This window comes from Cupressus sempervirens, chromosome 3, assembly GCF_028749045.1.
Source record: "Cupressus sempervirens isolate cs-2001-9-10 chromosome 3, ASM2874904v1, whole genome shotgun sequence".
In the NCBI taxonomy this organism is placed as follows: Eukaryota; Viridiplantae; Streptophyta; class Pinopsida; order Cupressales; family Cupressaceae; genus Cupressus; species Cupressus sempervirens.
The window spans coordinates 84,079,973-84,107,893 of NC_143120.1; the positions used below are offsets into that span (position 1 = coordinate 84,079,973).

The following is a 27,921-nucleotide window of genomic DNA, read 5'->3' on the forward strand; positions in this document are numbered from 1 at the left end:
AACCAAAATCATCTCACAATTCTCTTCACAATAGTCGATAAGAGAAACCAAATGCTGGTGCTTGAGTTTGGAGAGCATTTCTATTTCTGTTTGGAATTCATGGATGCCTTGTTCTGCTAAAGGGTTCCCTAGTCTAACTACAACTTTTGTACCACCATCAACCTCACCTTCATACACTTTGCCAAAAGCTCCAACACCAAGAATTTGAGACTCATCGAAGTTTCTAGTAGCTTCCTTAATCTTGGGAAATGTGAAATGCCTGCAAAAACCAAAAGGTGCAAATGAGACATAACTACTAGTGCCACTTTTTCTAGATACTATGGAAACTTTTCTTCCATGGTGTGTGAGTTGCCCCCATAAAGTGGTAGAGGCAACCCTCCAGAATCTTGTCACCATCTGATGACCTTCCATGGAACCAATGAACAAAACAAAATAGAGCAAGAATGAGACCCAACAAAACAACCCCTCCAATAATGTTATCAAAATTTGGTATGCCATGGCAAAAAAAATTAGGGCAGGGTCGACCAACTGCATCTTTCACAGCATCAAATACAACAATAGTTAAAAGTACTGAGAACAAGAGACTGGAATGGCCTAAAATAGGACTGTGTTTTCTTTGAGAGGATACATCAAATCATCTAGCATACTTTTACCCACAAAGTGGTGAAATGGATCTATGAGGTTAAGTATGCCAATACTTACCAGAAGAATAAGAATCATGACCCATTCATGCTTATGGAACTAAATAAAGTGAACAACTAGGGATCTTGGTGTGTCCAACACATAGTTCAATACAGAGTAGTAGTTCCACCATAGCATGCATTAGTTGAGTCCACACCCTCAACTTCAAATTTTTTATTCATCATAACTTCTACTCATGATTCGATTCAAGCTTCTTTAATGTACAATTTCCTTAGGATACCGCGTTGCACAAATTACTTCACTAAATGGTTACTCTTCATAAGAAGAATATTTTCCTTGTCTTGAATGAGTTTCCAAGCAACGTTCACATGTCATAGTTCTATTAATGTTCCACCCACATTGAAGCATAAAGCATATAATCCATATGTGATAAGTATATATGCCCACTTCTGTTTAACGCATCCAACAAGCTTGAATTTAGAGTGCGGCCATTATTTGGATCATTTTCTGGAGATAACACTCGAAAAAAAACTAATGCAAAAGTACGAGGTGCCATGATATTCTTGTGTGTCTAAATATTGCTTTGGAAAAAATCCACCTCAAACTTTTTATCCCGAGTGACAATATTTTCAAAATTTTGAGTGAGAATAATGTGATTTCTGATATAAGCTTGTAAATTTGAAATTCTATTTAGATGCAAGACCATCCACAACTTCAAAGATCTAAAATGACTCCCGAGTGGTATTTGCCAATGTCTGTAATCTATCACAAGTTGAGAGTTTGATGCCTTATTCCTTAAATATTCTGGATCTGTAGACAAAGTTTGAACCAAAGCCTTTTAAGTCTTTAAACCAAAGAGTCGAGCAATCAAAATTGGTGATAAGCCATTTATGGGGATTCATATTGAAAGAGTTTGCATCCTCCAATCCATAAAGATAATGTTGATATTAACGACATATACAAGCACAACCAGCATAAGTAGCATCAACATGAAGCCATATGTCATGTTTCCTTGCTAGTTTTCCAAGTTCAAACAAAGGATCCAGAGCTGTTGATGATGTCCTCCCAATCATTTCACATAAAAAAAAAAGTGGATGCAAACCATCACTTATGTATGCCTCTATGTATTCGAGAGCAATTTCAGGAGACTGGGCATATTTAGTAGAAGAATCTATTGATAAAATTCTAACATTCTTTTGATATATTCCTACAATTTTACAAGCTTTTTCAATTGAGGAGTGTGTTTGATCAGATACATATACAACCAGCTTGCTAACTAATTCTATGCCAATTCTCTTTAAAACTTTGTCTCGTGCAGTTAAGAGTGACACCAATACTACTTCACTTGCCGAGCCTTGAATAACACCACCCCCCTTACCATTCCAAACCCATTGCCCAACATTTCTCCAAGAAAAGATGACGTGCTACCACCTAAACCAAAATATGCATAAAATTTTTGATTGTACCAATTTTTCAATCTAGGCATTATCTTCTCTTCCACATTAGTGTATTAATCATATGAGAAAATCCCATCAAATTCCCCATATATGCTTGGAGATAATAGCTTCACAATCATCCTTTATCTAAGAAGATCATCAATGAAAACATGATATCCTTGTTGGGTTGGGATCTATAACCTACCCAATATGAATAGACCTTTAGAACAACCCAACTAGCTTAGAGAAGAAAAGGCAATGATAGGGAAACCCAGCAAAGATAGCCTACCTAAGGAAGACTTAGACCTAGACTCAACCATGACTAGACCTAACTATGACATCAAAATCCTCCACTTTGATAGCATGGGTATAGGATAAAAAGTGGGGCAACACAATATCAATCAACAAATTAATTAGCAACCAAAAACTTGTTCCCACATATCCTTAAATAGTAAACTCTCTACTTCCACATTCTTCTATATTTTTTCACTTAAAGACATTTGTAGAACTCAGATTCAATGTACTTAGTCATTTAGAAAATAGAACTTTCATTGAACTTTGTACTCATCCTTATCTTGTTTCAATCTTCATTTTATTTTTCTAGTCATTGATCTTGTAACAATATTTGACTCGTGCCTTTGAACTTCTTGAACATTCTTTATTTTCATTATAAGTCGACATCAAATTCCACCTTTATTTACTTGTTCTTCTAGCTCATAGTTGATGAACATTGCATTTCAATAAGCAAAACATCATTTGGTTAATACATAAATTACTTGGTTAACACTATAGTATCTTGGTCAATATTACACTCCTTTTTCACCTTGACACTTGGTGTAACTTGTATAGCTTAGTGAATACATAAAATTAATTATTAAATTACATAATTATATGATAGTAAAAAAATCAAACCAATATTACATTTTCACTGTCCAACTTATTAAAGTGTCCATTGAAATACCATACTTATCAACTTTGTCATCAACATACTTTCTTCAAATCCTCTTCATCAATCAAATGATATGACACTATACTGAATTAGCATAATGTCTAGTCAACTAAGAATTTGACATAAATGCCAACTTAACAAATGATATGACTTTTTCACAAACACTCATAGCATTCTTAGTAACATAATTAGATGGGCATAAACATCTCCCCCTTTGGCAATGATGACAATACATAAACAAATGATTTTACATTGCAAAACATTGCATAAGATAATCAAATGTATGCATTGACAACAATACAACTTTTAAGCTCTAGGTATGCATTGACAACAATACAAATTTCATCATTTGTACTCAATTATTGGAATTAACAATGGGAAAGTAAACTCTAAGAGGGGGAGGGGGGTGAATCAACACTTCAAAAATTTAACCATAAAACATTCACCACACATCCATCTCATAATTTGCATGTAGATTTAAATAGCTAGCTACACATGTTCATCCATACCATGAAACTAATAACACATAACACAATAAATTTGTTACCTAGAAACCCTCTAATGAGAAGGTAAAATTGGAGTGGGGATGATACCCAAAAATCTTCACTACCGTAGTTGTAAAGTGTATCCAATGAAGATTACAATTGTTTGATCATAAACTATGATCTATGCTATGAAAGGTCTACCTTATTAAAGGCTTACAAAGACTATTACATCTTATTTTGTTAAAGGATTTCAACACCCTATTAGAAGTGTGCTTGGTTAGAGGACTTCAACTTACAATAAAGTAAGTAGCCTGTTAAAATATTTACAAAAACCGGCTAAGACTACTCAGTTAAGAGATTTTTACTGATTCACCTGTTAGAATGTCTCATCCTTGATCCTTCAGTTAGCACCTCTTTGCTAGATATTAGATCTCCTCTTTCCTAATGTGTACTTGATCCTCTTGATCAAATATTTCTCTTCTATCCTTTAACTACTCTATTTTGTTCTCTCTAGTTGATTTTGCAATTCAAACTCTTTCACAACCTCCTTAGTCACCATAAATGCTCTCTTTGTACTTGGCATTTTCCGTTCTCTTCTCATCCCTATAGACAAACTCTATAGGGTTTTCCCTCCTTAAGAAGACTTAGGTGAAGTAGGGTTAGGTAGGAATCAATGATTGTAATTTATCCATTTTGCCACTTAGAACATCCCTTAATCTGATTGGTTGCATGTATTGCATAGGGATTCATAATATATACATGTACAAATCTTCTATATTTGTAAAACAATCCTCAAATCAGCCCAAAAATGGTTTAAATAGGAGTTTGTGCCATTAAAAACAACTATGTCAAAAAAATTTCACTGACACTTGAAGCCTCTGATGCTTGACATCCATTACATCTTCAATGTTGTAACTCATCTTTTGAATAACTTGACATACTCTATTTACTCAGCTTATGAGTGAATCAACACTCACTTAATGCTCAACACATATTGGTGCTTGACACCATCTATGTATATTACTCAACATGTATTATCTAGTAAGTAATGCTCGACATGCTTTGACCACTCAGCTCGTACTGATTGCTCAGGTTGCTCCAATCACTTGGCATACATTATAACTATGAATAAGTGTGTTGTTACTCAATTGTCAAAACCAATCTGAGATTTAAAATATCCCCCTTTGATATGAGTGGAAAAAGAACTTTTTCATGTATATACATCTTAACTATGAACATAAATTATACAATATATATACTTTACTCGATTCCCATACAAAATTTCAAAACTTCAAACTTTTGCAAAATTGATGACTTCAATAGCCACACCTCTACAAAATTCCATAACTCCCCCTAAGTTGTGTGTCTCTTTTTATATCTGAATTTAGGTAACTCTTTCTAAGTACATATATTGTACTATTGATGTGTCGTATTTCTTAACTGTGTTCCCCTTATCATCTTCATTCCCCCTTTTCTTTCTCATTCCCCCTTTTTTTGACACATCATTTGGGTGGTATACTGATAGTATGTTTATCCAAAAATGTTTTTTTGACCTCCATGATGATCTTTAATGTTGCATCCCAATTGTGGCATGCTACCTCTAGACATTGATATTGGATGTCTAGCTCGATAGTAAGGTTAACTAGGCCTTCATGAGTGGAAATATGAGAATATTTCTTCATCAAGTTTTCATCAAAGGCTAGTTCCTTGTGTGAGGTCAACATGGATTGGATGCTGATCAAGGTAGCACAAATATTATCATCTTGTACTTGTAGTGTTGTTAGCTAACCTTGAGTAGAGAGTAATCTCTAAAAATGAGTATGGCTTTGACCTGGAGATAGTTTTAATGTTGTACCTATGGATTGTAGATCTCCTTGCAATCAGTTTTAATGTTGTACCTATGGATTGTAGATCTCCTTGCAATCAGTTTTAATGTTGTACCTATGGATTGTAGATCTCCTTGCAATCAGTCAATAGTCCTCTGTGCTTCTTGTGTGAATAAATTTACATCACAAATATTTTTGTATGGAGAAAAGATATTCTCCAACACCTTTTTCAAATCTTCCATCTTGGTTCCTAACTCAACCTACCTTAGTACAATGGCACTAGATATTTGTTCAACTACTTTTGTTTGAAACTTATTTTCTGACCACTCTAATAGTTTAGTGTTTGAGTTGAGGTCATCATCATTGACCTTGTCAATAATATTTACTAGATTCTCAAGAATAGGTTTCTCTTCATTAGGGGCTATGAGACTAAAAGCGTCAAGAAATATGTCTTTGATGTAATGAAGCACATGCTTCTACTTATGCTCCCTTGTTAAAAACTCTTGGTGTTTCTTTCTATGAAGAGCTTCCTATAGAATGCTCATCCACTCAATGGTGATTGTAGATAGATAAAACTTTGGTAGTTCAAGCACCTCATCAAGAATCACATCACCATAAGATATGTCTTTTGATCTGCTTGATGTCTTTGCACTTGGCTTGGATATCTATAATGGGGTGGATTGAGTGCTCGGTCTATGAAGAACTTGACTATTGGTAGGGGTTACAAAAACTAGTAAGGTAACTAGAGTTTGAATAGCAATTTGTTCCTCTATAGTAGTAGTCACCTTCAATTCTTCATTTATGTCAATCTTACTATCCTATTTCTTCTCTCCACCTTCTATCTATGGTGTAGGTGCATGACTTGCTTCATGACCTAATCTAATTTCTATTCTATCTTCCTCAATTGTTATCAAGGCTTTCTTGTGTGAAATAAATTGCACAAGAGGTAACACAACTAGTGTTGTATTGACACCTTTTTGTTCATAGATTTTTCTATATGTTTCTAGAGTGTTTACCTCTAGGGGCACCCTGGATGTGTCAATTTTCCTCTCCCCTGCTACTACCATATCTACCTTTTCAATTTCATTAGTTCTCACCAATACAAGAATTGTGCATAACTGTGCTTCCATGGTGGAACTCTTTAATATCTTCTTTAAATCATCCTTAGTCAAAGGATTAATGTTCTGAGTAGAATTTTCAAGAACATCCTTGATTTGTATTGAGTCCTGTTGACTCACTTGGTCTACATGTGGACAACTAGCACTCGACACTTATACCTTAGGTACACTTTGATAATCTTTTTGCTCCTCCTCAACTGTGGCCTCATGTCTCTTTAATGTCATCCACATGACAATCCTTGACTAACTCATCTTTTGTAGTCTCTACTACTCGTTGTTCATCTTTCTTAGGATTTTGCATTCCTTGCTCACCTTTCTCTGTTGTAGCAGGAATGGGTAACTTGTAAATTGATCTCCATATTTCTTTACTCTTAATTACCACATCCTCTATGTTCTTCTTAAATATATTGAATGTTCTATATTTTGGAGTAAAATTACCTTTGTGCAACTCCATAGCCTCATCTATCATTACCTTTTGCAATTCAGGCATAACTTGAGCTTAAGTGGTTTCCTTGATCTGTCTTTCTCTTTGTAAGTTGTATTTCCATTTTTGCTCAACTTGGGCATAAAGACTCTTAGGTAATGAGTTGTCAATCTCTATAGGAGTTGATTCCAATATAGTCATCATCACATATATGGCTCCTTCTATAGTATTTTGTTCAACTTTTCCTATCTTATCAAAATCTATGTGTCCAAAACCAGATAAATCCATATTTGATTTTATATTGTCACACAAATTATCTAAATCAGAGGAGGGATTGTGGCTTATAACCTTGAATTGATTCATGTCATCTAATTTTTTTTCTCCTCATCTAATTTAGCTGGAGCTACATACTTTCTCCTTTCATAAGTTTTCTTCATTGGTTGGCTCAGCTTTATTGAAGCAATAGTCCTCTTTCCTTTAGGTTTCTCAGCAATGTTGAATTTCTTAGCTGTTGCCCTTATGCTAGCATTGGTAATAGGAGTTGTTGGCTTCTATTGTGATAGTTTTACAACTTTCTTCTTGGGTTTCTTCACTATAGGCTCCTTAGTGTTTCTTTTCTTTTTAGCAGGCTTGTGTCCTTCCTCAACTTCTTCTCACTTGACACCTTCTTCATGAGCTCCCTCATTTTCTCCTTATCCTTGAGTAATTTCTAAAGGGGCTTGGAATTTTTCTTCATCTTCTTCTTCATCTCTCCTTTAGCTTCTTCACAAGTTTATTCTTCTTTCTTACCATGGAAGTTGTCTTCAAATCAATTATAATTCTGGACTTGGCTTCCTCATAATTCCCAAATGAGGTGACACTTTTATCTATTTCCTCTGCCAATAGAGTTGTAATAGCTATTGATGCTTCATCAATATTTATCTCATATAAAAAGGGCTTAATCCATTTGACCCTGGGTAGGACTACTTACACATATGCATAATCAACATAAACTAGAAACAAAACATAATCATAATGTTTCTCAACTAGGGAATCCTCAATATCTGCTTCATAGAATTCTTTAAGTCTTCAAAATAGTTTGTCATTATTCACTAAAAGTTATCTCTAAGTTTTTCTATGTATTCTCTAATTTGAACTACAATAGACCTATTCATCTTCCAAGTAACATTACCAAATGAAGGAAATGTGTTTTTCACCTAAAAGAATATACAAACTAATAAACAGCCAAATTTTAAGATCAATTCTTTGTTTTCCTTATGGCCTAAAAGTCTTCAGATAGTTTCTAAAGTTGTAACTTGACAAGGTAATAGGTGTGGTCTCTCTTTACTATTTTATATCCCAAATATGCAACCATGTAGGACACATTGTTCAATCTACTAGATTGAAATAACTTGTGAGCTATCACTCTCACAAAAAAAGCAATTAGGGGGTCTAAGATAGAATCTATAGACATTCCCATATTATTCCATAGTGCACACATGTTCTTTTCTATTGTCTTTTTTGAATCACTTTGCATGTTCTTGGGTTGGTCTAGGGTAGGATACCCTAACACTCGACTAATGATCCTTTTTGTGATCTTAATGGGTCCATCTTCTAGCCAAATAAAGTTGTCATGTATTTGACTGGGCACAATCTTGATAGATTTAGTCTTCAATACATTAGGGAATTCTAAGGTATGGCTTGTTAGATTGTGATGATTGATCAGGGAAGTATTGTACACACTCCATAATTCCTTAATGGGGTTCGGTAGTAGCCTCCAATATAGTTAGGGCTGCTAGGCCACAACTATTAGAGGTGGAGCCCCTAAGAAAGTTTTTATGAGGCTCTTTTATTGGAATTTTATGGCTAACATGTTGTAACTCATTTTAACCACATAGCGGCAAAATAATTGTATAAAAGGGCTTAGGCTTAGGGAGTTTTTCATTAGGTGTGATGCAAAAATTTCTTCTTGTAGTAGTGTTGAGTTGTAAGGGATTACTAAATGTAATTAGGTTGTAATCACTAGATCATAATAATATTGGAGTTGTTATTTGGTGGATGTAGCCTAGGTTTGGGTGAACCATGCTAAATCTTGGTTTCTTGTGTTCTCTTCTATGTGATCCATTATTTTATGATATTTTTTTATATTTTCATGTAATTGTTATTTTTGTCTGAGGTTAATCCTAACATGGGTCAACCCTTTCCTTTCTACAATTTTATTCTCTTCCCTTAAAACTCCATCATCACAAAGTTGACTATAAAATTCCCTAATCTCTATATCACCTATGCTTCCAAATTTTCATGTATAACAATACCTGACATCTTGAATCATTAAGACTTTTGGTGGTATCATTGATAGTGCACCATATGGGTCTCCTTTGTATGCAATCTTAGGTATTTCCCAAAAATTTCATTGTCTAAGCTCATTACTAATTAATTTCACATTCAACACTTCCTTTCCCTCTTTGCTAACACTTGCAAAAGAGCTTGATGCCATATCTGATATCTAGGGTTCACGAAAAACTCAAATAGTGAAACTTGGCACTAGTAAAATACCTTTCCAATTTGATGAATATGTCAAGTTGCAGTTGAATTTGGTTCACAAATAGAAGAATGTCTTGTTACAATTTATCTTCATGCTCTTCAAGCTCTCTTTGATCTTGAATGAATACAAATGAGTCAAGAAATGACTATATAGTAAATTATAGTTCATGCTATTATTTTACAGAGGATGCCAAGAAACATAGTATGTGTCAAGCATCAGAAGCAATTTAATGCCAAGTGGTTGTATTATTTGAAAGATCTTGAATTTGATGGATCTAAGGTGACAATTTTGTTTTCTTGGATTTTGTAAACTAGATGGAAGATAAGATTGATGAGTTGGTGGCATACAATTCAAGGTAACCCATTTTGAGGTGAATTCAAAGAGGATTGAAGGAGAAGTTTCTAGAAGAGATATGAAATATGGAGTAGATTCATTGTATCCTACCTAATCTGTCCTACCCTAAATTAGACAATGGAGAATGAGAAGAAAAAAATCTTAATTTCCAATTTATAGGAATGGCTAGTTAGAAGCAAGGGTTGTCATGTGCGAGAACCTAAGAAAGAGAAGGAGTCAAGGGTTTTGCTTCATCAAGTGACCTAAGAGAGGAGTCTGCATTAGCATGTTAAGCTAGAAGGCTTAAGGGTATGAATGATTGAAGGGTGAACAAGTTGTTAGAGCTGAAATGTGTGAAGGCAAGCAAAATGGAGGACTAAAATAGAGATCTGTAATCTACAAATGGAGTTGTAAGTTGTTATTATATCAAGCCTTACTGTTACTCTTTAATAATTGTATTAGTCTAGGGTAAATCCTTTGGGATTAAGGTTGACCTAACAATAATTTGTAAATCCTTTAATTGGCTGACATTCCAAGTGAAAGGTCTAAAGTCCTCTAACAAGGCTCACTCCCAATAGGGTGATTGAAATCCTTTAACAGGGTCACATTTAACAGTGTGTATTATAAAGGTTGGCCTTTGATAGGGCATCACTTCAAATGAGTGAAAAAGGGTAGCATATTACTGGTGGTTTTTCCCAAATTAGGTTTCCACATAAATCATTGTGTCAAATGTGTTGCTGGATCTATTATGTTTCATGTTTACATTTTTGCAAATTGATTTGACAGTAACCTATAAGTTTTAAGTGATTGCATAATCTTATGGATGCATGGATGATGATAAATGTTTATGGGTTCACTAAGCTGTGAAAAGTCTTATTTATACATCTGGACCTTAGATAACTGATTCACCCCCCTCTCAGTTATTCTAAAGTATTCCAACAATTGGTATTAGAGCCATCTTCTTAAGAGGACTAGTTTGAAGGTACTAGAAGCACAAAGATCAAGATGTCAAAAAGAGAAGTACCCAAGCTTAATAAAGATAACTTTCTTGCATGGAAAAGTTTGATGAAGCTACACCTTGGAGGACTTGGAGATCATGCACAATCCACCATTACTACTAAGCATGTTGATCTTGCTGGAGCCCCAACTATAGAGGATATGAAAAAGAAGAAAGAACATAACTAGGTGGTCTTGGAGATTGCCTCTGCTCTAAGCTATGTCAAATTTGATGATACCAAAGGTCTTGAAAATGCAAAGAAAATGTGGGATGCCTTAACTACTATCTAGGGAGGAGACACTAATGTTCTAAGAGCCAAAGCTAAAAGTCTCAAAAGTAAGTATCTATTGTCTATATATGCTATTAGAGTTTCTACAATTGTGTTTCTATTAAAGTTTCTATTAGAATTTTAAAAATAGTTTTTTAGCACAATATCTAGACATAGTTTTTAATTGTGTTTCTAATAGACATAGTATCTAATGGAAAAATAGATGATGATATTGTGCTAAAAAAAGATTTAAGAACACTATTGTCTATATATGCTATTAGAGTTTCTACAATTCAAGAACTGAGAGGTATAGTAGGGAATAATCTATCACTTGAAGGTTTGGTAGGTAGACTCATTGCTTTTGAGCTATCTAACTTTGATAATTAAAAGCTTGAGAATATTCAATCTCCTTCCAAAGCCAAGGTGTTATTGAAGGAACTTGATGAGAGGAAGAAGAATAAAATGATAAAGTATGTATCTAGTGACAGTGATACATATGAGGAGGATGTAGAACAACTTGAAGCACTACTGGAAAGAAGATTCCAACAAAGGTAAAGACAAGTTCAAAGGTAAATTATCTATCATTTGTTTCAATTACAATGAGGTTGGTCATATTTATACTAGATGTCTAGAGGAGAAGAACTACAGAGGTGGTAACAAATACAAAAATAGAAGAGATGAAGGTAGCAAGGATTATAAAGACAAAGGAAAAAAGTCTTGCTACATTTTTGAAGAGGAAACAAGAGATGAATTTGACGAACATGATGATGAAGTGGTGTATAATGCAATGAAGGATGAATCTGATGAAGATAAAGCAACTACACTTGTGACTTGTGTGAACAAGAATGACAGATGTATCATTGATAGTGGGTGTTCACATCACATGACTGGAGACAAAATTAAGTTCATTACCCTAAATTGTTATGATGGAAATAGTGTAAGATTTGGTAATGATGCACCATGTTTGATAAAAGGAAAAGGTTCTATCAAACTCATAGATAAGATTTTATGTGACAATGCTTACTATGTTGAAGGACTTAACTATAATCTCTTGAGTGTGTCACAAATAAATAATTTAGGATGTAAGGTTGAGTTTGAAAAAAATATTGCAAAGATATATGATACAAATGGAAAATTGATTAGAAAGGGTGATTAGACTAGGAGTAATTTATTCTATCTTGACATAGAGGATGCTACTTGTCTAGTTGTAAAATTTGATGATGTATGGCTATGGCACAAAAGGTTAAGTCATGTTAATTTTGATAACTTGGTTAGTATCAGTAACATGAGAAAAGTTAGAGATTTTCCTAAGTTGAAGAAGCATGATAATATAATGTGCAAACAATATCAGTTAGGAAAAATGACAAAGTCAAGTTCTAATAGTAAAGCTTATACCTCCAAAGAAATACTAGAGATTGTTCATACTAACTTGTGTGGACCAATTGATGTGCAAATCTAAAAAGGAGATAAGTATATTATATTGTTTGTTGATGATTATTCTAGAATGATGACAGTTATGTTTCTAAAATATAAATCTAATGCTTTCCAAATGTTTAAGTGGTACTTAGCAAGAGTTGAGAAGGAAATAGGTAAAAGTCTAAAGTTTTTGAGATCTGACAGAAGAGGTGAATTTACATCAAATGAGTTTGAGATATTCTATAATGATAGAGGAATCAAAAGACAAACATCTGCCCCTAGAACCCCTCCACAAAATGGAATCGCTAAAAGGAGGAATAGATCTATAATGGATTGTGCTCAAACACTCATGATGGAGAAACATGTTTCTTTAAAATATTAGAGAGAAGTTGTAAGTATATCTATCTATACCATGAACTGTGTACAAGTCAAGAAAGGTACTCATTTAACACCTTTTGAACTATGGTATGGATATTCCCCCAATGTAAAATATTTTAAGGTATTTGGAAGCAATTGTTAGATTCTTAAAGACTTTAGCAATGGGAAACTAGATGCAAAAAGTGAAGAAGGTATATTCCTAGGATATTCCACAAGAAGTAAAGCTTATAAGTGTTTAAATACTAACACTAACAAAGTTGTGGAAAGTGCAAATGTAAATTTTGATGAATATACAGAAGTATATGAGGCTGAACCTATGAAAGAACTAGAAGAATGCAAATCATTTATATACTTTTATGAAGGTATGTCTGCTAAAGAAGATGTTGCAAATCAAGCTACAAACCAATAGCAAGTTTCAATGACTACTTAGTCACATACTATGAATGTTAAGTTGCATTCAGGAATTGAGCTACATTTAGATGCCAAGTTATAGAATGAAGTTGAAGCACATTCTAATTCTGAGATTAGTAGTGATGCTAAGCTACCTAATAGAGATGTACACAATGACTCTAAAGTTGAAAGACAAAATGAAGAAACTAGAGTTGAACCAAGATTGTCCAAATATGTCAAGAGATATCATCCTTCTACACAAATTATTGGGTACTAAGATGCTATACCAATGACAAGAAACATATTGAGAAATGATACATGTTTACTAAGCATGAAGGAACCCAAATTAGTAAGAGATGTATTAGAAGATGTAGACTAGAGTAAAGCCATAGCAGAAGAGATTGAACAAATTGAGAAAAACAAAACATAGACTTTAGTTCCTAGACTAGAAGAAAAAAATGTGATTGGCACCAAGTGGGTATTCAAAAATAAGCTAGATGAAAATGGTTAAGTCACAAGGAACAAGGGAAGATTATTTTGCAAAGTATATGGACAAGAAGAATGAATTGACTATGGAAAAAAACTTTCTCTTGTTGCTAGATTGGAAGGAGTAAGAACCTTACTTGCTTATTCTGCATACAAAGGTTTCAAAAATTATCAAATGGATGTTAAATCTAAATTTTTGAATGAGATGCTAGAGGAAGAAGTTTACATAGAATAGCCAGAAGGATTTGTTGATGTTAACAATAAGAACATGGTATGTAGATTACACAAAGCTCTATATGGTTTCAAACAAACACCAAGAGCATGGTATAAGATACTTCATAATTATCTTGTGAAGATTGGATTTGAAAGGACTAATAATAATAGCAATCTTTACATGAAGACATAAAAAGGAAAAGGCATTTTGTTATATGAAATTTTTGTTGATGATATCATATTTGGAGGTCAAGATGTTTTATATAAGGCTTTTGCAAATGAAATGAAGCAATAATTTGAGATGTCTATGTTTAGAGAGATTAAGTTCTTTATGGATTTTGCAAGAATATTAGATGAAATATGGTATATACATCACTCAGTCAAAATATGTAAAAGAAATATTGAAAACTTTTGGATTGAAGGATTCCAAACCAGTAAGTACACCTATGGTGATAGGATACAAGTTGTCAAAGAATGATAATTCAGCTGAGGTGAATCAAATATTATATAGGTCTATGATCAACAAATTACAATATGTAGTATATAGTAGACCTAACATTGCATTATCTGTAGGGATAGTTGCAAGATTCTCTACTAATCCCAAGGAGAATCATTTGATGGCTAAAAAGAGGATAATGAGATATCTAAAGAAATAGAGGAGTATGGTCTATACTATAAGAAAAATAAGAAATTTGAATTAAGAGCCTATACTGATGCTAATTGGGCTGGAAACATTATGATAGAAAGAGAACCAGTGGAGGAGCATTTTTTTTTAGGCAAGAGGCTAGTTACATGGATTAGCAAGAAACAAAACTGCACTTCACAATCTACTGTTGAAGCTAAATATGTTTCTACTATTATAAATTGTACAAACATTGTATGGATCAAATAGCTACTCAAAGGTATGAAGGAAGAGATCACAAAACTAGTGACACTTTATTGTGATAATACAATTGCTATAAACATATCAGAGAATCTTGTGATGCACACAAAGACTAAACATATTGTAATCAAGTATCATTACTTGAGAGAATTAGTTCAAGATAAAGAGGTGAAGATGGAATTTTTGGAATTACAAGTGGGAAAGGAGTAAACTTCTGAGGGGGGGAGGGGGTGGTGAATTAGGAGTTTAAACTTGGACCTATAAAAATTTCACCATACATTCATCATATGCATTCAATAGGTAAACTAAACTAACATGTAAAACATACAAATCTAAATCATGTAAACATGTAATCAATCACACACATAACACCAGATATGATCACCCAAAAACTCTCCAAATGAGAAGGTAAAATTGGGGTGGTAATGACACCCATAAATCTTCAATAATGCAACAATAAAGTGTATCTAATTAAGGTTACAATGGTCTGACCATGGATCATGGTTTGCCCTGTGAAAGGCCTACCTTGTTAAAGACTTACAAAGACTATTAAGTCCCACCTTGTTAGAGGATTTCAAAACCCTGTTAGAAGTGTTTCTAGTTAGAGGACTTCAACTTACAATTAAGTAAGCACTTTGTTAAAAGATTTAATGTAGCCTATTAGGACTACTCTATTAAGAGATTTAACTGAAATCACCTGTCAAAATGTCTCAACATAGATCCTGCGGTTGGCACTTGCTTGCCTAATAATAGAACACCTTTACACAATCTCTAGTTGATCCTTCATGATCTAATGTATCAATGTTGTATCCTTCTCTATCATATGTTCTTCATTTGACTAATTCTACAATTTAGTCTTATTTCTAAGTCACTTTGAATGCTCTGCAAACTATCTTGTTTGCTTCTTTAATTATATCATTCACCACTTGTTACACCATTCTCTCATGTAAAGAATTTAGGGCTTCATCCTCCTTAAGAAGACTCTGGTGGCTTAGGGTTAGGTATGAATCTACAGTTAAGATTTATCCATTTTGTCACTTAAATTGTCCTATTTTTTGATTGGCTACATGTAGTTGCATAGGAAATCTGCATATAGATTCGTGCTTATCTTTAAAATATTGTAATCTATCCTTAAGTTGACTTTAAAATGGTTTACATAGTTGTTTGTGACATTTAAAAATAATAATTCCAAACTATGTCACTCAGCATATGAAGTCTCTAGTTCTTGACATACATTGTACTTTTACTTTTGACTCGATACCTAAACTACTCGGTATTCATTATTTAATTGGCACTTGAATCACTCAACATGGTCTATTTGCTCAGCACCTGAGTGACTCAACACTCATTGCAACTCGACATGTATTACTAGTTCGACATGAACTAAGTAAATGGCTTAAGTGTTTTGACACTCACTTGTCCAAACCAATCTGAGATCAACAATCTCCTCCTTTGACATGAGTGTCAAAAACATTTAAATATACAATATTCTACTTAACTTCTTGAGCATAACATATCCATGACTCGGCTTATATAAAAATTTTCAAAATTTTGCAATAACCTATATACCTCAAAATTGATAACTCCCCTAAGTTAATGTGTCTATTTTGTATCCAAAATTTGTGCTTCTCTCTAACTTCAATGCATTGTATCTAATACTCTTTCATCTAATGTGATACTATGTCATAGCTGATATCTATATCTATTTATTGTTTTCCTCAAAAATTTATCTCAAATATATATATATATATATATTATATCACCTTAATGATATAAACTTATTTTATTATCTTCCTTTCTTTTATTCATTGCTCCCCCTTTTTTATACTCTCTTGTATGGTATCTCCCCCATATTTTATTTTCCTTTTTTTATTTTATTCTCCCCTAATGCTCTTTGTTTATCTCCCACAAACATCTCCTTGTTTATCTCCCCCTTTTTGACAGTTATGTCAAATGGGCTATACACATATAGTGTGTTTTTCCAAAAAGGATTTATGGACTTCCATTATGATTTAAAGAGTTACATCCTAGTTATCACATGCAACACCCAATCACTTGATTTGGATAGCAAGCTCGACAACAAGGTGCACTAGGCCATCTAAGGTAGAAAGATTAGGGTCTTTCTTCAGTAAAGTTTCTGAATAACCTAGTTCCTTGTGTAGTATTCCCATGTTGGGGGGTGAGAGATTCCTATATACATGTTAATTTGGCTCTTATGCTAGTTTCTTCTACTATTAACATAGCTAATTGACTTTGTGTTTGAAGCAATGTATGAAAATGCTTCTCACTCTATGCAGGGTTTTGAGGTAACCTTGTACCTAATATGTTAAGATTTCTCTCAAGGCTCAAAATATGATGTCTGGTCCCTTGGGTGAAGAGTGTAGGGTCACACAATTTGGTGTACAATGAGAATATATTCTCAAGTAACTTCTTCACATCCTCAACCTTTGTTGCGAATGCATCTTGAGTTAGTGCTATATCACCAGATATCTTTTCATTTACCTTGCTCTAGAATTTCTTTTCAGACCATTATAAAAGCTTAGCATTAGTGTCAATGTCTTCATTATTGACCTTTTCCACTATATCTGAAAATTTTTCTAGTAGTGGCTTGGTCTCTTCAAGAGTTGGTAGACTAAATGCATACAAAAAGATGTCTTTAATGTCTTGAAGTGCTTGCTTCTACCTGTATTCTCTCCTAAGCATTTCTTGATGCTTTTTCTTCTCTAAGGCTTGTTGCAAAATTCTTATTTGATCTAATGTCAGTGTATCATAATCAAACTTTGGTATAAAAATATCTTCATCTAGAGTGATATCTCCATAATGAGTTACCTTTTCAACTTTTGAAGAGTTAGATTCTGGCACAGAGATTTGTAATGGTATAGCTTATGTGCTCAGCTTTTGAAGAACTTTTGTAGGAGAAGTGCCAAATGTTGGTAGAGTTACCAATGCTTGAATAGCTTCCTACTCCTTTACCTTAGGTGTTTTCTCATCTTCTTCAGGTTTTCTCTTATCTATCATAATGATGTGAATAGCACCTAGTCCTTGTGCTTTAGGTACAAAAGAATCTATCTATCCTAATTCCTATTGTTCAATTGTAATGTCTTTCTCTTCTTCTGTAGTATGCTTCTACTCAATTATGTCAATTTTGACACTTGTGTCAACCTTAGTTGATGTATCTACTATTTTTTGAGTCAAAGGTTGTACACTAGTAACTAAAGGGATGATAGAAGGTGGTTCTTGTGGATTCACCTTGTCCCTTGTGACATCAATTACTACCTTTTGGAGCTCATCTATACTGACCAAAACTAGATTTTCACATAGCTTGTCTTGCAATGTAGATTGGTCCAATATCTTCTTCAAGTCTTCTATAGTCAAGGGATTGATGTTATAAGATGAAAGATTAGAGACATCCTTTACAATAATGGTTTCAATAGACTTGATGGTGTCATGTGGGGGACTGACACTCAACACTTATGTATCTTGCACACTCTGTTCATCTTGTTATTGTTTAGCTATTGCCTTGTCATCAATTTTTTTTTTAGTTTCCTCCCCCACTATATCATCTTCTTATTTTTCTTCATCTGTGTCATCTTCATCCTTATCATCATCTTTACCCTCAAAGGGGTTAGCTTCTCCTTGTTTTACAATGCTCAACCCATAGATAAGTTTCCATATTTGGGTAGATTTCATGACCACATCTTCAATATTGTTTTGAAGTATGTTTAAGGCTCTATATTTAGGTCTAAACCTAACTCTATATTTCTTAGTAGCCTTAGCTATCTACCCTTTTGTCAGTTCTAGCATTACTTGGGCTAAAGTGGTTTCCCTTATTTGTTTTTCCAAATTTAAATAATAATGCCATTTTTGCTCAACTAAGTCATATAGTTTCTTGGTAGTGAGTTGGAAAATTCTAATGGCATTCTATTAAATTTAGACATCATTGCATATAGGGCTTCTTCCACTAGATTTTTCTCTTCTTTGCCCAAATCATCAAAATTTACATGTCTAAAACTAGATAAATCTACATTATTCTTAACATTTTCACATAAATTTGCAATATCAAAATCAGGTTGTGCAACACATTTTCTTCTTTGTTTCTTTTGCATTTGGCCACCTTGCTCTATTTTCTTGGATTTTTCATTGGCCTTTTTTGTTTTTGCTCTAGTGGTAGGTGCACTCAACTTAGCTAGGCTTGGTGTTACAATTTTCTTTGCCTTAGCCACTGGCTATGTCTTAGCCTTTCTCTTCTTTGGCTCAGCATGTGTGAGTGCTTCCTTGGCTTCTTCTTCCTCATCGCATTCTATTTCTTCCTTTTCCTTATCCTCTCCCATGCCTTGAGTTAATGCAAGAGTTATTGAGTGTGTTCTTGTTCTTCCTCTTCATCCTCTTCATCTCCTTCCTCTTCCTCCTCATCTGCAGCCTCACCAAATTTAGCCTCAAGCTTCTTTATTAGCTTATCTTTCTTCTTAAGTGTAGAGGTAGTCTTCAACTCCATTTCAATCTTTGATTTCATCACATGATAATTCCCAAAGATTTTAGTAGTTTTGTCAATTTCCTCTACTAGGAGTATTGTGATGGTTGTTGAAGCTTCATCAACATTAATTTCATACCCAAGTGGCCCTAACCATTTGACCCTTGGAGTGGCAACCTATATAAAGGTGTAATCAACATCAACTAGAAAACATATATCATTGTAATGTTGCTCAACCAATGAAACAAGTATCCTCATTCTTTCCTTCATTGATTTCTTAAAATCTTCAAAGTAGCTAGTCATCAATGTCTCAAAGTTTTCTGTCATCTGTTTAATATACTCATTGATCTTAATTGAAATTGACCTATTGGTATTCCATCCAACTATACCAAAAGAGGGAAATTTATTATGCACATCAAAGAATATACAAACAATTATTGAACCAAATTTACATTGACCACTCTTGGTCTTTCTTATTGCTCCAAGATTTTCCATTAGCTATTGTAGTTGAAGTTTAGCTAGATCATAAGTATGATCTTTCTTCACAATCTTGTAACCAACATCCACAACAATATAGGGTACACTATTTAATCTACTAGATTGATAGAATTTATGAGAAATTATCCTAATAGAAAAGTTTAACAATGGATCAATAAAAGTATCTATTAGCATGCCTCTTTTATTCCATTTTTCTCTAGTATTTTTTTGTATTACTTCCTTGGAATCACTCCTCAGAGTCTTAGGCTGATCTAGGGTCATGTAGCTAGTAACCCTATGAATTACATGTTTGGTAATCTTAATTGGTCCACTATCCATCTATAAGGATTCATCATGTATTTGACTCAAAATAATTCTAATCCATTCTATTTTAAATACACTGGGAAAATCTAGGGCACACATCAAACCCTTCTTCTCAACTATTTTATACTCTTCCTTCAGAATACCATTTTCACATAACCTATCATATGCTTCTCTGATTTCTATGTCCCCAAAGCTACGAATTTTTTAATTGTAACACTTTCTAACCTCTTCTACCATTATGACATTCGATGAGATCATGGAAAGTGTGCTAGAAGGATCTTTTTTTATAAGATATGTCAAGGGATGCCCTTAAATATAGGTTGTTTGACTTCAATATTGAAAAGTTGAACATTTAAAACCTCTTTCCCTTCTACATTCTTCAAGCTGGACAAAATTTGTCAAATTGGGTTTATGCAAAGTAAAATTGTGTAGCTCGGCTTGTGATAAATACCTTGTAAAATGCGGAGAATTGCTGTGAGATCATTGTCAAATTCTCTGAAAATGTCATGAACAAGTTTCTGAATCACCTTTAACTCTACTCACTCTTGCTCGAATTTGAAATGATGAATAATAAGTGAAAAATGATCATATACCCTTCAAATCATTGCATTTAATGCTTAGTGCTTGTATAACTATAAACTCGGCAGGGTCAAAGCAGAAACTTGTGTCACCATTTGTGTTATCTGATAGGGTTACAACCAAAAGAGTTTCAGTCATAATGGTTTCAACCAAAATATGTACAACCCTCTAGACATGGTACTTTTTCCATGTCGACATGGCAGGGGGTTATGGTTGAAACCCTTTCAACCAAAAGGGTTTCAACTGTAACCCTAGGTGGATTTATAAAAACCAAAAAATTGCATGTCGATGGTCATTTCACTACTGTGGTTTTGTGTTGTGGTTTTCAAGTGTTGATAGTGTTTCGACCGTAATAGGTAAGTGCATTTTTTATATTTTTTATATATTATTTATTTATGTTTTTTAGTTATTACATGTTAGCATTAATTAAATTAATTGCTTTTAAGTGTTTTAATAATTTAATTAATTATATTTTAAGTTTTTTTTTAGTAGTTTATTATTTAGACTATTTAATTTTCTTTATATAGTTAGATCTTGATATGTTAAAGATAAAAAATGATATAATATTTTTTGATTAAATATGTACATTTAATCATAAATGTAGATTTTACATGATCAAACATAGAAAATTCAAATTGAGACTTAGATAATTAAAGTAATTACACTTGATAAAATATTAGCATAGTACAAACCTATATAGATAACTAACATGTAACTTGAAACATTAGGTAGAACTAAACTATAATAAGTTCTAGTTGTTCAAACTTGAAAACTTAAAATTTAACCAACTTTAAACCTAGAAAACTTGGAAAATATAATAACATGTACATGAAACTTTGAAAACTTGTTAAGACCTCAAGATAGCTAAAAATTAGTTACATTTTAGAAAATATTAACATAGTAAACCTATATGTACTAAATAACATACATGCATATTTTTTGTTCACATACATAAGCTAGATGTACTATATAACATGTGCATATTTTTAGTTACATTCAACTTTGTACATGTTTAAATACATACATGTTTTAAATTAAATTTAACTTTCAATTTTATATGTACTTATGTATGTATATCTTAACTCTACATTTATAGATAGAGATCTTTGCATATATCATTATGGCATATTGGTGGAGCACATATGTCCTCAGAGGAGGCTAGTGTTCAAGGAGGGGGTCATAATCCTAAGTTAGGCATAGCACGTAGACTAACATCATCCTCTGAGGAGAGACAATGTTTGTTTGCAGATACTATTGCTAGGTTATCTTGTCCTCTTGACTATCTTGATTCTACATTGTTGGCTTCTACCACTCCCCCTAATAGGGAGAAGATTATTTCTATTAGAGATGAGTTGTGCCAAATGATTGAGATGATCTCTACGTACAACCCATTTGATGATATTAGTATTGAGAAATTTTACTCTTCCCTTTCTCATAGTGTCACTGGCACTATGAAGTATACACAGATTGATGGTGAGGTTTCCACCGCTATGGCGAAGACTATGTTTCCCTTTTATACAAATAGAGCTTGGGTTAGAGGTTACTCAACAATAAAGTGTATAGATCAACTCATTGCTCCATTTATATATCCTCATTAGTTAGTTGCACATCGCAGATGGCTATAGAAGGATGAGTTTCCTCTTTATTTCTACAAATAATTATTTGCAAAATTTCATTTACGTCATGTTGTCAATTATAAAAAAAAATTTGGTCATGTTGGATAGGGCCTCGATTGATTGTTAGAGAGATTTAGACCTACAGACACCCCTATGCCCATTAATAAACAGGCAATGGTGGGTCCAAACCTTTTGGTCATGCTGAGAGGTCCACAGATGACTGTTGTGGGTTCGAATGTTCCTGATGATACAATCAGGAGTTAGATATTTTCTAGCATTTCCATAGTTGCCATACACTTATAGGAGATATCTTTAGATAGATGTGGCAGATATATGTTGTGATCTAATGGTCCCATTTCAATAGGTGCATCCTCTAGCACAGGAGCTAATGATCTACATGATAGCAGATATACTATCACCAGTAGAGTTTTTGACTATATCAGATGTGGATGCATTGTATTGTATGGCATCTTATTTAGCATTTGATATTCTTGGTTCATATTGGGCCTTGTCGACAGTCACATGTATTCCTCTTCATGACATTGGTGGACACATCAGCTATATTTTTTCATGTACAATACGATCACAACCCTCACAAAGACAGGAGGATATCCATGTACATTCTGCAACACCTGCTCCTACAAAGGGCCATATAACACCTATCCCAACACTTACTCAGGATCCTGTAGCACCTGCTCCTGTAGAGGGCCATACAACACATGTCCCCACACCTACTCAGGATCCTATAGTACCTACTCTACACAGCCTGGCCTTAGAGCACCTTCATTTTGTGATTTAGATATTACTCTATCAGTACATGATTCAAATATCAATCAGATTGGTAGAGCGTTACATGATGCTACGGTAAATATAGTAAATTTATATATGTTTATATTTATTTGTTACTATAATTTACACATGTATACAATTTGTTTAGCATGCTCAAGATCTTTTATATGTATTCAATTTAACTTGTGTACATGTACATCTGTGTTCTATAGGGTCTTAGTGATAGTCTGTTGCATTTTGGAGATCTTTAGAGCTTGACAAATCTTGCACGACATGAGTCATAGGTATGTTATGTATCTTTTATTATATATTTGATAGATATATTGTACATATGATATAATACATGAATGCATACATGTATAATTTTATAATTTTACAAATTTCTTTCATTTGACACAAGGTTCAGATCTAGATCATAGAGCCTTTTGGGTTCAGGGATCAGGAGGGGGATGTGGTTGATCTTAGTTTACACATGTCTATTTCATTGATATATATATATATATATATATATATATATATATATATATATATATATATATATATATATATATATATATATATATATATATATATATATATATACACATATGTATATGTACATATATACATATACATATATGTATATATATGTATATATGTATATGCATACATATACATATATGTATATGCATACATATACATATATGTATATGCATACATATACATATATGTATATAGATGTATATACATATATGTATATATGTATATGTATATATATGTATATATGTATATGCATATATATATATATATAACATATATGTATATATATGTATATATGTATATGTATATATTTATATATATATATATATGTATATATGTATATGTATATATATGTATATATATATATATATATATATATATATATATATATATATATATATATATATATATATATATATTATGGAGATGTATGTTATTTCATATACTTTTATATGGATGTACATGTTATTTCAGATACATTTGATACATGTGGTATTTTGGAGATATTTTATACGGTATTTTGGATACATTTTACATGGGTACATACTTTATTTCATAGATGTGTTATTATACATATATGTACATATTATCTTCATGTCTTATGTTCATGTTGAATGTATGTATGTTTTCAATATTCATATTTTTATTTCATAGATCATGTGTTATTTTGTAATGTATGTTTTACAATATTTAATCAATAAATTTAATATATATTTAAGAACATAAGGAGTACTAGTTAATTTCTTATGTACATGTTAAATTGATCTTTTAATGTCTTAATCTTTTATCTTTATGTATGTGTTATTCATATTTCTATATATGTTATTCTTCTTAATGCCTTAATCTAAGTGTAATTAACAATATTTAATGACATGTCTGAAGAGGAGATCCTAAATTATACACATATAAGAATGTAGATTAATGCACAGGTAAGAATATAACATATACATGTACATAAGAACATATAAAGAGTATGACCTAGAGAATTCATGTTACAACATTTAATTAATAAAAGTTAATACATATAAGAACATAAAGATTATATACATAAATACATAAGAGCATTAATAATCATAAGAAAACATAAAATATGTATATTAATACATACAAATACTAAAGGGGTTGTCTTAAGGAGAGGTCCTAAAAGTACTAAGGGGATGTGCTAATAGGTGGTCTTAAAGGGAGGTTAGGTAATAAGTATTCCTAAGGGGAGGTCCTAAGAGGTTGTCTTAAATTAGAACATAAAGAGTACTAGTACTAATGAATATATGATGTGAACTACAACATTTAATCACTAAATTTAATACATATAAGAACACAAAGAATACATATAAACATAAAGAATGTAATACATATTTTCAATATTCATATTTTTATTAATGTTTATGTACATGTTATTGATAAGAACATATAAAGAGTATGACCTAAAGAATGCATGTTACAACATTTAATTAATAAAAGTTAATACATATAAGAACATAAAGATTATATACAAACATAAAGAATGTATCATATAAGAATATAAAGATTATATATAGAAATACATAAGAGCATTAACAATCATAAGAAAACATAAAGAATGTATATAAATAAATGCAAATACTAAAGGGGTTGTCTTAAGGAGAGTTCCTAAAAGGTGGTACTAAGGGGATGTCCTAATAGGTGGTCTTAAGGGGATGTTAGGTAATAGGTAGTCCTAAGGGGAGGTCCTAAGAGGTTGTCTTAAGGGGATGTCCTAAGAGGTTGTCTTAAATGAGATATCCATGTCTAATTTAAATAAAAATAACTTGAAACATGTCTAATTTTGCATATCCAAGATAAATGATCCAATCTATACAAATTTATAAAACAAATATCCTGTCAACATTAAATGTGAAAGTATAAGAGCTATATCGATATAGCTGAACTAGAGCTCGACAATAAGTACATAGGTAAACTAGAGCTCCACAAACATTGTATTTTTAGGACCCTTTCTAGCCTTTATTATCTCTAGAAGTTTTTTATGTTCTTCAATAGACAATTTCCACTTTTGATTTTCATGACGTCTTCTTCTTTGTATTGCTTCAAATTGTAACTTTGTTGCTATAACATGGTTACTGTAATGTAAAACTTTTTCTCCAAGCTTATATTCAATAAATTCAATACCACTATCAATTACCCTTGTTTCTTGATAATATGTTCCTTCAATAACAACTAATCCAATTGGATATGATTGTTCATCAACATTTATAGTTCCTTGTAGTAACTTGTGTTTTGCTTTTGTGCATCTTAAAAGATAATAGTCCACATTTTTCGCATGATCTAGTAAGGCTTGAACTGCAAAAATATCTCCTACATGTATATAAAAATAGATATATATATAAATTAATTTTAAAATGAATATACATGTATATTAATTTATATATATATGTATATGCACACAAACCTACCATAACTAAATTAGAAATGGTCTCATAATATGCTGAATATATAGTATCATGAATGTCAATGTCAATGTCAGCATCTTCAAAAGGAGGCTTTCTAACTATCTTCATCAAATCCCAATTTGAAACATATCCATTCACAATATTTTCACATACACTCACTAGATTGTCCTTAATGCAGTCATCACAAAAACATGTTTTCTCTCTTACTTTAATTATTGGAGGTTTATTGTTTCCTGTAGTCATCACTTGATGTAAACTTCTAATACCAGGAATCATTTGACAATTGTAAGGATTGGATCGATCTATATCTGTTACAAATAAGAAAAGCAATTATCATATTTCAAAATAAACATTTAATAAAAAAATTCAAGAATTTGAAAAATACATTAAAAATAAACATAAAGTTCACCTTTCACTCCAAAAAGTACGTTTATTGTATTCAGTATCTTGAGTAGAAAAATGAACTTTGCACCATTCAATAATTTGATTTGCACTCTCTATCCTATTCCTTGTATGTACATACAACATGCATATATATAATTTAAAATATATGCTACTAGTATTAAACATGCACATTAAATGCATATTTACCTACAAGTTCATGTTGTCAAAGCACATGCTTTATACATGCTCCTGCTCCATCATGCTCCCCTTTTCCATGTGCACTTTCAAAGAAATTTCATAAAAACCTAACATTGGTTTTAGCATGTTACATTGCTAACCAATTAAATGTTTTTGTAGATTTGAATTGTCTAGTGAACATGAAATGATAAGTAGAAACAATTATTTGTGTACATGTATCAAATCAAAATAGGCATGTACAAATAAATATAAGTTAAAATAAAGTTAAATAAATGTGTAAGTTCATGTATACTAACCTGCACATCCATCAAACCAAATCTAGTGCTTTGAAACATTTATTCCATGATTTCTAAGACCTTCAAAGAACATTGCAAAGTAATGAGCCACATAACTCCTATAATGAACTATATCATCACAAATATAGGGGTAAAAGCACAAACCTGTGTCACCTTTTATAAAGAAATGAGATATCAAAATGTGATAGTTCAACATTAATGACAAAAAAAATTGTATTTGTGTTTAGAATTTGAAGATGATGTAAATTGATGAAATGTGTAGAATTGGATAAATTTTATGCCTATAATTTTTATAATTTTTTTTAGTAAGAATTTATTCATTTAAAAAAAAATTGAAGTCCTTTTTTTACTAAAAAAAAAATAGGGTGTAGTTCCTGTCAAACAAGTATACGCAAATCATTTTTTTTTTGTTATAATTTGAAAATATCTTATAGATGACATGTATAGCTAGGGAACAAAAAAATAAATAATGAATTTTGATGTATATTTTCTTTGTTATAAGTACTCAAGCTTGACCTTATCAAAATCTAATAGTTTTTTCCCCGGTCAAAACTTCCCTATCAAATGTACACCTTCTTGAAAAAAAATTACATATTTGTGAAGAAGACTCTGTCCACTAGAAATAAATATAATTTTTTATTTTTTTGGTATGATTTACTATTTTTTCCTTTTTTTGAGTGAGCATCTTCTAAAATGTTAAAATATCAACTTACAATATTTTGATATTATAACATATTATAAATAATCAAAATACTTAAAAATTTATACAATGATGATACTAAGTCTGAGATATATAAAAGGGTATTTTTAGTTTTTGAAAAAAATTGAGTTTTGATAGAAAAATGAGATTTGACCAAAATAGGTTTTGGTATCCTAAATGGTGACATGGATTTGTACTTTTACTCATAGAAATGAACCTCTTTGATGATGCTGCATTCATTTTCATCCAACCTTTCTATCTCATCCACCTCAAATTGTGCATGTCTATAGGTCACTTGCACAAATATTGCAACTTGTTCAGAATGATAATATTGCCCTTGAAGCTCTGTTTGAGGTGAAAATGTATAATTCGTA

At 32.2% G+C, this 27,921-nt stretch overlaps 1 pseudogene; it reads right to left on the minus strand.

Annotated features, from left to right (window-relative positions):
- Nucleotides 1–1,213: 1,213 nt before the first annotated feature.
- LOC149564893 (tyrosine decarboxylase 2 pseudogene) overlaps nucleotides 1,214–27,921 on the minus strand; it is a 28,197-nt pseudogene continuing 1,489 nt past the window's right edge.